Source organism: Macaca nemestrina, chromosome 13, assembly GCF_043159975.1.
Source record: "Macaca nemestrina isolate mMacNem1 chromosome 13, mMacNem.hap1, whole genome shotgun sequence".
NCBI classification, from domain to species: domain Eukaryota; kingdom Metazoa; phylum Chordata; class Mammalia; order Primates; family Cercopithecidae; genus Macaca; species Macaca nemestrina.
The window spans coordinates 62,582,758-62,595,493 of NC_092137.1; the positions used below are offsets into that span (position 1 = coordinate 62,582,758).

The 12,736-nt window shown below is 44.4% G+C and overlaps 1 protein-coding gene across 3 annotated transcripts in view; it reads left to right on the forward strand.

Moving 5' to 3' along the window:
* LOC105465119 (UDP-GlcNAc:betaGal beta-1,3-N-acetylglucosaminyltransferase 2) overlaps positions 1-12,736 on the forward strand; it is a 325,143-nt gene that overhangs the window by 118,822 nt on the left and 193,585 nt on the right. For 2 of the 3 annotated variants that reach the window (XR_011611786.1, XR_011611787.1), the window contains exons 4-5: positions 10,652-10,782; positions 11,900-12,113. The gene's annotated coding sequence lies outside the window, so the exon portion shown is untranslated. The remainder of the gene's footprint in view (positions 1-10,651; positions 10,783-11,899; positions 12,114-12,736) is intronic. The other variant, XR_011611788.1, reaches the window with a different exon arrangement.

The following is a 12,736-nucleotide window of genomic DNA, read 5'->3' on the forward strand; positions in this document are numbered from 1 at the left end:
AGAAGGGAAGAGGCCGGGCATGGTGGCTCACACCTGTAATTCTAACATTCTGGGAGGCCAAGGCGGAAGGATCACTTGAGGCCAGGCGTCTGAGACAAGTCTGGGCAACAAAGCAGACCCCGTCTCTCCAAAAAAAAAAATGTTTTAAATTGGCTGGGCATGGTGGCATGTGCCTGTAGTCCCAGCTACTCAGGAGACAGGAGGATTCCTTGAGCCCAGGAGTTCCAGGCTGCAGTGAGCTATGATTGAGCCACTTCATTGAAGCCTGAGTAAGAGAACAAGACCTGTCACTAAAAAAAATTTAAAAAGAAAGGAAGAATTCTTAAATTAGGTACAGAAAAGTACCAACCAAAAAGAGAACAGATGTATACATTATATTATTATTATTGACTATATTAACTATATTATAAAATTGAATATTCACATTCTCTATGACTCAGTGTGTGCATCAGGATGTAGCTATTGGAATACCCTTAGGAGCTCTGTAGATATCAGCAAAAACAAACAAAAACAAACCAGAAACATCCCAGATGTCCACTGACAGGTAAATGAATAAACAAATTGATATATTCACACTGTAGAATATTACACAATTAAAGCCATGAACTACAACTACATGCAACACTGTTCTTACAATGTAATTATATATAAACTACCTACAACATAATACCTTTCTATCAAGTGTTCTTCATTTATTTATTTTTGAGGCAGGGTCTCACTCTGTCACCCAGGCTGGAGTGAAGTGGTACAACCTTGGCTCACTGCAACCTCCACCTCCCTGGCTCAAGTGATCCTCCTGCCTCAGCCTTCTGAGTAGCTGGGACAGCAGGCACATGCCACCATGCCTGGCTAATTTTTGTATTTTTTTTGTAGAGATGGGGTCTCGCCATGTTGCCCAGGCTGCTCTCTAACTCCTGGGCTCAAGCAATCTTCCCACCTTGGCGCCCAAAAGTGCTGGAATTATAGGTGTGAGCCTCTGTGGCTGGCCTTCTATCAAGTTTGAAAACAACTAAAACTAAACATTTATTAAGCATTACATTAATCAAATATAATTTAACATTAATTCAACATTAATTAAGGATAACACTTATTTAACTACTTTTTAAAGGAAGAAAATTATTAGGACAAAATGGAAGTAAAGGGGTAAAGGGAAGCACACAGGTAAATGTAAGTTATTGTTGATATTTTAGGCCAGGTGCAGTGGCTCATGCCTGCAATCCCAGCATTTGGGAGGCCAAGGCTGGTAGATTACTTGAGCCCAGGATTTTGAGACCAGCCCAGGCAACATAGAGGAGACCCCTCCCTTGCAGAAAAGGATTAGTGTCCAGCTAGCAGAGAAACACTTGGCCAGGTACTTAACAGGTACTTAACAGGTTCTCCCTGATGTTAGTGGAAGCTCTCCCCAACACACATGCCCACTCAGCCAGAGGAGAAGGCAGCAGGAAGGAGGCCCCCTGAGTATTGTGACTACAGAGATAGCCTGCCCCTGCAACCACACCCACACACTGAGGTTTCACCAGGGCGTAGGGGAGTGGTGGTTAAAAGACAAGAGAACAGGCAGATACTATTATCTCCAAGTGTTGCTCCAAAATAAGAGCTCTGAAAGTGAACGTGAGGTCCCATTTCCATCTGTCCCCTACCCCATTCTACTCCCAGGTATAAGTTGCTTACCAAGATGAATAACGAGGGTTCTTTGCAGCTTGTAAAATACTTTTTTAAAACATCGTCACATTTGGTCCTCTTTAAAAAACCCGGTGGGGGTGGTTATCATGGTTACCTTTATTTTGCTAGAAGAAAAAACCGAGGCTTGGAGAGGCTCAGTGACTTGTCTAAGGTCATAGACTTGGAGGCAGAGCTGAGAGGAAGGTTTCTGACTCCCTCTTATGCCATGTTCCTAGAGGGCGTGCTCAAAAACATGCTGTCTCAGAAGGAAGCAGCCACTACCCAAAAGCAGAATGAGAGGAAAGGAACAAGGGCCACATCTGGTCCTCACCAGCCAGTGGAGAAACGGTGGTATTGGAAGGAGATGTTTAGAGAGTGGCCCTCCTGTTACCTGATCCAAAGGCCGGGACTGAAGGAGCTATGTCCTAGAGCAGCAGAGCTCTGTTAATTTGTTGTCTGTGCCTTCTGTACAGTATCCCTTGATGCCCCTAGATATGCTGCTTTCTCCAGTGAGTCTAGGGAAGGAACTCCGAGGGATCATTTCACTGTCATTAAACAAACAAACAAACAAACAAACGTTTAAAAGGGATACTTCAAAGTTTGATGCTCTAGTTGTTTTTAATCAAGTAGAGATTGCTCATTGTAAAAGTAATTTGGGATAATATAGTCAAATAAAAAGTAGGAAAAAGAGTCACACCACCCAGGGATAATCACTTGTCCATCACCACCTTATCCCTGGCAGGGAATCTGCAGACAACATAGCACTGTTACCTCCCTTTGAGGCCTCAAATAAGTTCTAACAGAAAGAGGCTGTTTTTGCTTAGGATGTAGGAAGCTGCAGAATAAAGAACAGAACTCCCATCCAAACAGTGAGAAAAAGATATGTAATCCACAAATCATACCTTTTCTTGAACCCGTCAGAGAGCTGAGGTCACAAGGCAATGAAATGAACTGAATTCCAAAGAGTAACTATCCAGCCTGAGAAGAAATAGGGAACAGGGGCTATTTTACCTTTGCTCAGGACTGGCTACATCATTTACAGATTTACAGGACCCAGTGAAAAATATGGGGAGCTTCTGAGCACGGGGCACTGTGTGACTGCACAGCTCGGATACCATGAGGTAGGTCCTGTCTTTGGCAGAGAACAGAAGGAAGTGGCCACCATCAATGTTGGTAAAAAGGAAGGAACTCAAATGTTTTGGATTCCCGAAGGCTGAGTATAGACTAACATATCAATTTATTTATTTATTTATTTATTTATTTATTTATTTATTTATGAGACGGAGTCTTGCTCTGTCACCCAGGCTGGAGTGCAGTGGTGCAATCTTGGCTCACTGCAACCTCCTCCTCCCAGGTTCAAGTGATTCTCATGCCTCAGCCTCCCAAGTAGCTGGGATTACAAATGTGTACCACCATGCCCGACTAATTTTTTTTTTTAGATGGAGTCTCACTCTGTCACCCAGGCTAGAGTGCAGTGGCACAATCTCAGCTTACTGCAACCTCTGCCTCCCCAGTTCAAGCGATTCTCCTGCCTCAGCCTCCCAAGTAAGTGGCATTACAGGCCTGTGCCACCATGCCTGGCTGATTTTTGTATTTTTAGTAGAGACGGGGTTTCACTCTGTTGGCCAGGCTGGTCTCAAACTCCTGACCTCAAGTGATCTGCCTGCGTCAGCCTCCCAAGATGCTGGGATTACAGGTGTGAGCCACTGTACCCAGCGTGTATCAGTCTAGAATGACTGGGAGCCCCAGACAGAAGGGGAGTTTGTCACTACAAGCCCTTTTCCATGGGCCTCCACTAGCTGCTCACAAGAAAGAATGGGGATAGGGCAAGAGCCCCATGCTTGATGGTGCAGGCATTCAAGATGATGCAGGCAGCCCTACACCAGGGTGTAGCCAAGAAGTGGATGGGGACTCACTTCCAAAGACTCCACTTTCATCAAATAAAAGCATCAAACTAGAAGAATGGCAGCAAACACTTTCCACCCCAGAGCCACAGGTGTAGAAGCAGAGTCTGGCTGCCTTTGGGAAACAGTAGGAAACTCTCATTCTACATTGGCGAGGGCAAAGATCCACTGCTTCTGGGATAAGAGTCAAAGCAAAAGCCAACTTCCCCTGGGAAAACAGGGGTAGGAAAACCTTCTGGACCTAGGACTCTGCACCAATATACAGTGGAGACGTGTGAGTCTGGAGGAGAGGCTCTTGCTATGTTGCTCAGGCTGGTCTTGAACTCCTGGCCTCAAGCAATCCTCACACCTCAGCCTCCCAAAGTGCTGGAATTATAGGCATGAACCACGATGCCTGGCCGGAGGGGGTCTTTTACACCCAAGACCCAGCACAGATTCCAGGACAGAGTTTGGTTGCCATGGGGATGGGAAAGGAGCAGAAACTCTGAGAAGGCCCCGACCACAGGGCTCAGGCTCACAGCCTCTGCCTAAGACTGAGCCTGGACCAGGAGAACCAACAATGCCCTTAGACCCTACCATGAGCCTAACATTGAGTAACAAAATAACAGCAATCTATATTAGTCAAAACTTAACTGGGAGTGGTGGTGCGCACCTGTAATCCCAGCTGCTGGCGAGGCTGAGGCATGAGAATCACTTGAACCCGGGAGGCAGAGGTTGCAGTGAGCTGAGATCATGCCACTGCGCTCCAGCCTGGGCGACAGAGTGAAATTGTGTCTCAAAAAACAAACAAACAAACAAACAAACAAACAAACATATTGGCTGTATTAGTAAGCTTTTGCTGGATTGGGCTATGGAAACGACCAAGCCCAGAAGCTCCACGGCTTATGAAAACAAAGGTGTGCTTCTTTGTGTTATCACATGGCCTTCATGAGTGCGTTTGTTCATTTTAGGATTCAAGTTCAAGGAACAGCCCCCTACCTGGAAGAGAGAAAAAGGGGCATCAGAACCATATGAACGCTCTTTTTTTTTTTTTCCCCTTGAGACGAGGCAGAGTCTCATTCTGTTGCCCGGGCTGGAGTGCAGTGGCGCGATCTCGGCTCGCTACAACCTCTGCCTCCCTGGTTCAAGAGATTCTCCTGCCTCAGCTTCCTAAGTAGCTGGGATGACAGGTGCCTGCCACCATCCCCGGCTAATTTTTGTATTTTTTTAAAGTAGAGACGGGGTTTCATCACGCTGGCCAGGCTGGTCTCAAACTCCTGACCTCAGGCAATCCACCCACCTCAGCCTCTCAAAGTGCTGGGATTACAGGTGTGAGCCACCGTACCCGGTCCACATGAAGACTCTTAAAACTTCTCAGAAATGGCCTATGTTGCTTCTGCTCACATTTCATTGGCTAAAGCAAGTCACTCGCCAAGCCTGATGTCAGCAGGGTGGGAAAGTGTAAGCATCTTGCAGAGAGGAGCAGCAAATAACAGAGGATAATGATACAGTCTACCTCCTGAGCATTTAAGAAGCCTTAACTGTAGCATCAAAACATTTTTCCTGGAACTAAAAACATGATTTTCTGATTAAAAACTCAGTAGATGTATTCAAAGAGCTCATGGGCAAAGTGGTGATAAAAGAAAAACTTCAGCCGAATTAAATTTAAAGGAGTTTAATTGGGCAAGGAACAATTTGTAAATCAGGCAGCCCCCAGAATCACAGCGGATTCACAGAGACCCCCGGGGTGCCTCGTGGTCAGAACAAATTTTTAAACAAAAAAGGTAAAGTGAAGAGGCCGGGCGCCGTGGCTCACACCTGTAATCCCAGCCCTTTGGGAGGCCGAGGTGGGTGGATCACGAGGTCAGGAGATCGAGACCATCCTGGCTAACACGGCGAAACCCCATCTCTACTAAAGATAAAAAAAATTAGCCGGGCATGGTGGCGGGCGCCTGTAGTCCCATCCCAGCCACTCGGGAGGCTGAGGCAGGAGAATGGTGTGAACCTGGGAGGCAGAGTTTGCAGTGAGGCGAGATCATGCCACAGCACTCTAGCCTGGGTGAAAGAGCAAGGCTCCGTCTCAAAAATAAATAAACAAAATAAAATAAAAAGGGTAAAGTGACATACAGGAATCAGAAGTGAGGTACAGAAACAGCGAGATTGGTTACAACTCTGTGTTTGCCTTATTTGAAGGTAGTTTGAACATTCAGCAGTCTACGAGTGGATGAAGTATGACCAATGGGATTCAGTAGTCTATGAGTGGATGAAGTATGACCAATGGGATTGGCCAACACTCAGTTATTGTTACAGGGACATACTATTAAGTTAGGTTTTCAATTTTGTCTGACTATTAAGCTAGGTTACAGTTCATCCACGAAGACTCAAATACAGGAGTACAGAGTCCTTCTGAGGCCATATTTAGTTTGCTTTAACAGTAGAAATATTAATTAGTAGCCTGGAAGATCAAATGGAAGAAAATCTCAAATCATAGCACAGAACTACAAAAAGGTGAGGGAATATAATCACTATATTATCATCAAAACTTACATATATTAATATAGTTAATTTATACTAACACCTATGAGTTAGCTATTATTACTCACCGATGTCACAGCTGAGGAAACTGAGGCTCAGAGGGGTAAGGAACAATCCCAGGGTTGCACAGCTGGTGTTCAGACCCAGGTAGTCGGGCTTCTGTGACTGTGCTGTTAAGTGCTGGTTTGTTGTTGTTGTTTTAAATGTAACTTAATTTTATTTTAAGTTTCAGGATACATGTGAAGGATGTGTAGATTTGTTACATAGGTAAACATGGGCCGTGGTGGTTTGCTGTGCTGTTGTTAATCACATATTTTTGCTTCTTAATGCCCATGCAATTTTGCCGTGATAAAAGACTTGGAGGATTGATCCAGGAGACCTAATTTAAGAAACAGAAATTCAAGAAGGAGAAAAGGAATTGTTAAAGGAAGTAGAGGAATTAAATAAACGATGAAGTTGAGGTGGGAGGAACACCTGAGTCGGAGGTCAAGGCTGCAGTGAGCTGTGATCATGGCACTGCACTCCAGCTTGGGCAACAGAGTGAGACTCTGTCAAAACAAAGAAAGAGAGAGAGAGACAGAGAAAGAGAAAGAGAAAATGCTGCTGTGATTAAAAAAGACTTGTGATTTAAAAGGGCTCATTGAATTCCAGCCTGGATTGAGAAAAAAGGCACACATCTAAAAATATCCTGTAAAAAGCCCTCAACTCCCAGGATAAAGAGAAATTTCTATAAGTTTCCAGGCAAAAAGAACAAATGACTTATAAAGGAGTATCAGACCTTCCTCAGGCTTTTCATCTACAACAACGGAAGATAGAAGATTGCAGAATAAAATCTAATGACAATGAGAGTAAAAAGACCTTGGAATATCAGCCAGGTGTGATGGCGGGCACCTGTAGTCCCAGGTACTCGGGAGGCTGAGGCAGGAGGATCACTTGAACACGGCAGGCAGAGGTTGCAGTGAGATCAGGCCACTGCACTCCAGCCTGGTGACACAGCGAGACTCCGTCTTTGGGAAAAAAAAAAAAAAAAAAAGAAGACCTTGGCCTAAGGATCTGGATTTGACACCCAGGCTGACAGGCCTTACCTATCAGGGTGAGAGAATGTTTTCTGTGGATATGATATGGGTCAGAGAGTACTGCACCCACACACTCTACCTGGGGAATTTATTCAAGAAGAGCCTCCGTCCAGGCAACAAGTGAATCAATCCCAAAGGTAGTATGTGCTTAAAAAATAATAAAGGCCGGGCGCAGTGGCAGTGGCTCACACTTGTAATCCTGTCACTTTGGGAGGCTGAGGTGGGTGGATTGCCTGAGTTCAGGAGTTCGAGACCAGCCTGAGCAACACAATGAACCGTCTCTACTAAAATACAAAAAAATTAGCTGGGTGTTTCGGTGTGCGCCTCTAATCCCAGCTACTTGGGAGGTTGAGGCAGGAGAATCACTCGAACCCGGGAGGTGGAGGTTGTAGTGAGCCAAGATCGTGCCATTGCGCTTCAGCCTGGGTGACAGAGCAAGACTCCATCTCAAAAATAAGAATAAATAAATTAAATAAATAAATAAATAAATAAATAAATAAATGAATCAAAGCAAAAAATCTCAGTGTAGTGAAATATGATAAAAAGAAGAAACAATAATAGTGAGACATAAGCCTAATACATATCTATTTACCTAAATTTAAATGAATACTGATAGAGCAACTAGGAAATTATTCTATAAATTTGGTTTTATGATTGTGGTGGGAGATTTAAAAACACTCCTTTTAATCAAATCTAAACAGACCAAAAAAATAGTGAAATCATAAAGAAATGAAATATTTCATTAACAGACCCAATTATAGTGTTAACTCAATTATAGTAAGTGTAAATATTAATGTTTACAATGATAATAAAGGTTACAATGATAGGAAATGTACTCTATGTGTGGCAGAGACACCTGGCAGCCTTAACTTAAGCGTACCCTGAGAATGACTACAGTCTTAGAAGAAACAGTTTTTGGAGTTACAACCTAAGGAATCTGGGAGTGGCCAACCTGGAGATTCACTCCCTGTGGTTTGAAGGACATCTGAGCTCCTGGCCCATCCTGTGGAATGCAGGCCACATAGGGGATCTAGGCATTTTGTTTTGGGTTAAACGGAGGCTGCTAGGTGCATTCTTTTCACAAAGGGTAGCAGTCTTCCTGTCCAACCCACTGCCACTGGACTGTCCATATTTGTAAATGCCCCCAGTAAACCCTTTGTCTCGTTCGCTCTCTCTGGATCTCTTTTTGGCCCCTCAGACACGGTGCCATTCTTACTAGAGTCAGTCGGGGTCTGGCACAACACCCTATAAATAGAGAGTGAGAATAAGGCTGCTCTCCTGCGTAGAAAGAGACCCCACCATCTCAGGGACACCAAATGCTCCTCTCAGGGAACATTCTTCTGCTCACTGACCTTTAAATCAAGATGAGAAATGACTCCTTTGGTTTGAGGTTTTGTTTTCTGTTCAGAGATCTCTCAGAGAAGTCTTTAAACTATGGCCATCACCTTCCCTTCAACAGAAGTCTGCTTGTTAAATTCTATCCTGAGGAGAGATTTAATAAGGGATAAATGGGGAGAGTATAAATTCAAGGGAAGGGTACCTAAGGGAGTGAGAGAGGTGAGGAAAAGACCCTAAAGCTATTAAAAAGGGTAGTTCTGACCCACCTCAAGCCCAGCTTGCCTGCCTCCCAGGCTGGGGTACATACTCCCAGCCCTTCTCTCTCTGCTCCCATTTCTTCCTGTTCTTCCCTATCTCTTCGTGCCTACATTTCAATTGTTAAGTTAATGGGGGATGGGACAAAGCATTTCTTGTTCCTTCAACCTAATTCCTGAGAGAAGCAGCTGCTACTTAAGAAATTTCTCAAGCTCAGAGCATAATTAAGTGCGACTTTTAGCCCTGAAAAAAAAAAAAATCTGAATTTCAATTTGGGAGCTCCTGAGCGAGCAGTCTCCTTGACATTTGAAAGCTCAAACCTTATCTGGAGCAGCCCTTTGGAGGCTAAAAGACCTTGTTGAACTTGAACCATTTCAGAACCCACCATAGGGTTATTTTTCATTCCTGTTTTTCAATTACACAGCAGCAGAAGATTCAATTAGAATGTGAGGGTTTTTTTTCATTAATCCGTAGAAGCTTAAGTGACCATATTTTACAGAGAATACCATAAACTAAATATTGCACTGGATCTTTCTTATGTTAGTTTTCTCTTGCTATTATTAAAATGCAAGGAACATCAGAACCCAGAAGCCTTAGGGTTCACTCAGGTGTCAAAACCTCCACAAGCATCTCGTCCCACTGCCTCTCTGCTCTGCTGTGACCTTTGAGAGCCTCGGTTTTTCCCCAGCTGCATCTGTTTCTAGCCTCTTCCCCTAGCGCATTTGTATATGTATTACAAGAATAACCTCACTGTGGATGTCAGTATTTTTCCATTATAACAATTGCTCCACTTGGGTGCATTTACACAGACATACCATTTTTAAAGTACAAAAGCATTATGTCAGATATCTTGTACACATTTTTCTCTATCCTTATGCAAACATGTAAGCTTAGTATTGTTATTCCCATTTCTCAGATGATGTTCTGGTTATCTATTGTATCTGTATGTACCATGTTTTGTTTATCCATTCATCTGTTGATAGATATTTGGGTTTGAGAAAGAAAACAACATTTTTGCCGGGCATGGTGGCTCACACCTGTAATCCCAGCACTTTGGGAGGCTGAGGTGGGCAGATCACCTGAGGTCAGGTGTTCGAGACCAGCCTGGCCAACATGGTGAAACCCCATCTCTACTAAAAATACAAAAATTAGGCAGGTGTGGTGGTGCATGCCTCTAATCCCAGCCGCTTGGGGGGCTGAGGCAGGAGCATTGCTTGAATCCAGGAGGCAGAAGTTGCCGTGAGCCACTGCACTCTAGCCTGGGCAACAGAGCAAGGCTCTGTCTCAAAAAAAAAAAAAAAAAAAAAAAAAGAAAAGAAAACATTTTTATATGAGGAATGTGAGCCCCCTTTAACTACCAGGCCCAGAGAGCACTGAAATGTGACAGTGTCTGACAGCAATCATTCTCACTCCCCGCTTAAGCCAAGTAATTACCTCTTGAAGCCACTTACTATGCAGGTTCTAGACTAACTGATGCCAAGTAGCCATAAAATGCCCCATGCTAAACACCATAACTCATACTCTACATTTCAACCATGCATAGGCAATTGCTAATCAATGTTGTTTCTGCAAACCAGTGAGAATTCCTGTCAAACAATTTTGTATCCGCCCATTTCTTACTCTCTTTTGCCTTTAAAAACCTGCTTGTAACCAATGCTGAATGGACCACTCCCCAAAGCAACTTGGAAGCCAGCTGCCCTCAACCTTGGCCCAAATAAACTGTCTACATTCATTTTGCCTCAGATTCTTTAGGTCAACGTTTTGTTTCCATCTCTTGGCTTTTGCAAATAATTCTGCTATGAACATGGATGTACATTCAAGTTCCTGCTTTTAATTCTTTCGGATATATACCTAGAAGTAGAATTGCTGGATCCTAACAGTAATTCTGTCTAATTTTTTGAGGACCACCATGCTGTTTTCCATGGTAGCTGGACCATTTGACATTCCCACCAACAATGCTCAAGGATTCCAACTTCTCTGCATCCTTGCCATCCTAGTGGGTATGATGTGGTATCATCTGCTGCTTTTGAATGGTAAGTACCTAAGAGAAAAAGCAGCCCCCAATGTGAGGCTCACCTCCCTGGGCTTCCCTTCTCCCTAGGATCTTGGCCCATCAAGTCCTCATTGCCTTTGGTAGTTCCCTAGTACATTCACACCTATTTCAAGAACATTTTGTCCAGCTTAGAGTTGTACTCACTAGGAGTTTGGTTGAAACAAGCCATTGCTGCCCCTTCCACACTTCTGGAAAAAAATATTAATGCCCTAACTCCTTGCATCATGGGGTTCTAAGAAACCTATAAGGTCATTTTCTTGTGTGTGGGTTTTTTTGGTTGTTGTTGTTGCTTGTTGTTTGTTTTACATAGAGATGGGTGTGTTTCCCAGGCTGGTCTCAAACTCCTAGGCTCCAGTGATCCTCCTGCCTTGGTCTCCCAAAGTGCTGGGATTATAGGCATGAGCCACCATGCCTGGCCCTATATGGTCATTTTTATGTGGTAATCATTAATGCTTTTGCCAAATCTCCATTTTAGTTTTATCCCCTTCTGGGCATATGTCAGGATTGTATTTCTTGGTGTCCTTGTGATAGGGTAGAGCCACAAAGCCAGTCCTGGCCGGTGATTTTCTTTGGCGGATGATGTTGGAGCAGCAGTGTAACAAATGCATGCCGGTTACTCACTACCTGCAGGGTCCAATTCACAAGAGTGAGGTCCGGTCTAAAGAAAGTGACTTTATTCCAATGTTTAGCTTAGGGGAAGTACAGGCTCCTGCCTTAAAGGGTACTGCTTCACTTTTGGGGCAGAAAGCAGGGAAGTTTAAAGGGGATTTGGCATGAATGGCATGCATGGGAGGGAATGAGCAGGTGCAGGGTCTACGTGACTCACTTTGGTGCCTTATGTACCAAGTGGTCAAGCTGCTGCCACTGCAAGTTGTAAAGGGGCCATTGCCTCAAGATCCCCTCCGGGTGGGAGACAGTTCCCTCACGGGCGTACTTTAGGTTGTAAATTGACTGTTGTCTCTCAGATGATCTCCTGATGGAAGAGAGCTCCCGCTCTGGAGCTTCTAAGTCAGCACATAGGTAAGCTTGCTGTGAAGGGAGTGTCTTCAGGTCTGCGTCCTTCTGCACGCTCAGGGAAATCCATTTACCTTTTGTAGCTCCTGGAGGCTGCCACATTCCCCGGCTCATAGTCCCTTCCTTCTTCAAAGCCAGCCATGGCTGGTTGAGCCTTCCTCATATCACATCATTCTGACACCCACCCTTGTTAACAAAAGACCATGAGGTCCACAGAGAAAGGAAAGGAGAAGACTTCATTTTCAGAGGGAGAAGCAATCGTGGATTGAGGAACACAGCTTCCAGGGACAACGGAAGGTATGCGCCCTGCAGAAGGAAGGGGGAGCTTGTATATGTGTCTTACAGGGCCAGCCTTACTTGCATATTGAGCAGGGTTGGGGACATTCTATGAATATTCATGAGGGATGGCTGGCACATACACGGTGGGTAAACATCTATAACATACATTCTATTCACTTTGGGATGGGGTTTTAGGCATTAAAATGAGGTAGAATTTGGCTCTTGATCTCAAAAGGTAAACTGTAGGGCACAAAGACAGTTTGTGCACAGTCTCTATAAGCTAAATGGCTACAACTGGCTTGAGGTCTGCAGCATTTATCAATAAAGAAAGTTTATAAGACCAGTCCTCTGTCGAATCAGAGTTGTGGTGGGGAGGGTGGGGCGACTGGGGACTGGGTATGCAGGAGGCGGGTGGGGGGGTTGGGTCGGCTAGAATCTTGGGGTCATTTGGGAAATTTTCCAGCTGTAGTTGTTTGGGCAGTGCTTTTCAGGAACTGGTTTCTGCTTAATTACAGGAAATAAACCTTATGGCCGTTATCGACACTGGGATTTGTGACTAATCCCCCATCCTGCTGGCCATGAGATTCTGTTTTTGGTGTGTCTCATTTTAGCCACAAGGAGTCAGTCCACTTTGTCTGTTT